The following is a 2,654-nucleotide window of genomic DNA, read 5'->3' as shown; positions in this document are numbered from 1 at the left end:
ACTAAAAGCTGGTTCTTTGAGAATATAAACAAAGTTGATAAACCTTTAGACAGACTCATCAAGAAAAAGACGAAGAGGACTCAAATCAATAAAATCAGAAATGAAAAAGGAGAAGTCACATGGACACCAGAGAAATACAAAGCATCATAAGAGACTACTATAAGCAACTCTATGCCAATAAAGTAGACAACCTGGAAGAAATGGACAAATTATTAGAAAGGTATAACCCTCTAAGACTGAACCAGGAAGAAATAGAAAATATGAACAGACCAATCACAAGTAATGAAATTGAAACTGTGATTAAAAATCTTCCAGCACACAAAAGTCCAGGACCAGATGGCTTCACAGGTGAATTCTATCAAGCATTTAGAGAAGACTTATCACCCATCCTTCTCAAACTCTTTCAAAAAATTGCAGAGGAAGGAACACTCCCAAACTCACTCTATGAGGCTACCATCACCCTGATCACCCTGATACCAAAACCAGACAAAGATACTACAAAAAAAGAAAATTACAGACCAATATTACTGATTAATACAAATGCAAGAGTCCTCAAGAAAATATTAGCAAACAGAATCCAACAACACATTAAAAGGATCACACACCATGTTTAAGTGGGATTTATCCCTGGGATGCAAGGATTCTTCAATATACACAAATCCATCAATGTGATACACCATGTGAACTACCTGAAGAATAAAAACCATACGATCATCTCAACTGATGCAGAAAAAGCTTTTGACAAAATTCAACACCCATTTATTAAAAAAAACTCTCCAGAAAGTGGGCACAGAGGGAACCTACCTCAACATAATAAAGACCATATATGACAAACCCACAGCAAACATCATTCTCAGTGGTGAAAAACTGAAATCATTTCTCTAAAATCAGGAACAAGACAAGGGTGTCCACTCTCACTACTATTATTCAACGTAGTTTTGGAAGTCCTAGCCATGGCAATGAGAGAAGAAAAAGAAATAAAAGGAATACAAATTGGAAAAAAAGCAGTAAAACTGTTACTGTTTGCAGATGATATGATACTATACATAAAGAATCCTAAAGATGCCACCAGAAAACTACTAGAGCTAATCAATGAATTTGGTAAATATGAAGGATACAAAATTAATGCACAGAAATCTCTGGCATTCCTATACACTCACAATGAAAGATCAGAAGGAGAAATTAAGGTAACAATCCCCTTCACCATTGCAACAAAAAGAATAAAATACCTAGGAATAAACCTACCTAACGAGGTAAAAGACCTGTATGCAGAAAACTATAAGACACTGATGAAAGAAATTAAAGCTGATGGAAACAGATGGAGAGATATACCATGTTCTTGGATTGGAAAAGTCAACATTGTGAAAATGACTATACTACCAAAGCAATCTACAGATTCAATGCAATCTCTATCAAATTACCAATGGCAGTTTTTACAGAACTAGAACAAGAAATCTTAAAATTTGTATGGAGACACAAAAGACTCCGAATAGCCAAAGCAATCTTGAGGGAAAAAAACAGAGCTGGAGGAATCAGATTCCCTGACTTCACACTACATTACAAAGCTACAGTAATCAAGACAATATGGTACTGGCACAAAAACAGAAATATAGATCAATGGAACAGGATAGAGTGCACTCAGAGATAAACCCACGCACCTATGGTCAACTAATCTATGACAAAGGAGGAAAGGATATACAATGGAGAAAAGACAGTCTCTTCAATAAGTGGTGCTGGCAAAACTGGATAGCTACATGTAAAAGAATGAAATTAGAACACTCCCTAACACCATACACAAAAATAAACTCAACATGGATTAAAGACCTAAATGTAAAACCGGACACTATAAAACTCTTAGAGGAAACCATAGGAAGAAAAGTCTTCGACATAAATCACAGTAAAATCCTTTCTGACCCACCTCCTAGAGAAATGGAAATAAAAACAAAAATAAACAAATGGTACCTAATGAAACTTAAAAGCTTTTGCACAGCAAAGGAAACTATAAACAAGACGAAAAGACAACCCTCAGAATGGGAGAAAATATTTGCAAATGAATCAACGGACAAAGAATTAATCTCCAAAATATACAAGCAGCTCATGCAGCTCAATATTAAAAAAACAAGCAACCCAGTCAAAAAATGGGCAGTAGACCTAGATAGACATCTCTCCAAAGAAGAGAAACAGATGGCCAAGAGGCACATGAGAAGCTGCTCAACATCACTAATTATTAGAGAAATGCAAACCAAAACTACAATGAGGTATCACTTCATACCAGTTAGAATGGGCATCATCAGAAAATGTACAAACAACAAATGCTGGAGAGGGTGTGGAGAAAAGGGAACCCTCTTGCACTGTTGGTGGGAATGTAAATTGATACAGCCACTATAGAGAACAATATGGAGGTTCCTTAAAAAACTAAAAATAGAATTACCATATGACCCAGCAGTCCCACTTCTGGGCATATACCCAGAGAAAACCATAATTCAAAAGGACACATGCACCCCAATGTTCATTGCAGCACTATTTACAATAGCCAGGACATGGAAGCAACCTAAATGCCCATTGACAGATGAATGGATAAAGAAAATGTGGTACATATATACAATGGAATATTACTGAGCCATAAAAAGGAAAGAAATTGGGTCATTTGTAGA

The sequence above is a fragment of the Kogia breviceps genome, chromosome 13 (genome assembly GCF_026419965.1).
Source record: "Kogia breviceps isolate mKogBre1 chromosome 13, mKogBre1 haplotype 1, whole genome shotgun sequence".
Lineage (NCBI taxonomy): Eukaryota > Metazoa > Chordata > Mammalia > Artiodactyla > Physeteridae > Kogia > Kogia breviceps.
Note: the sequence above shows the minus strand (reverse complement) of the source record.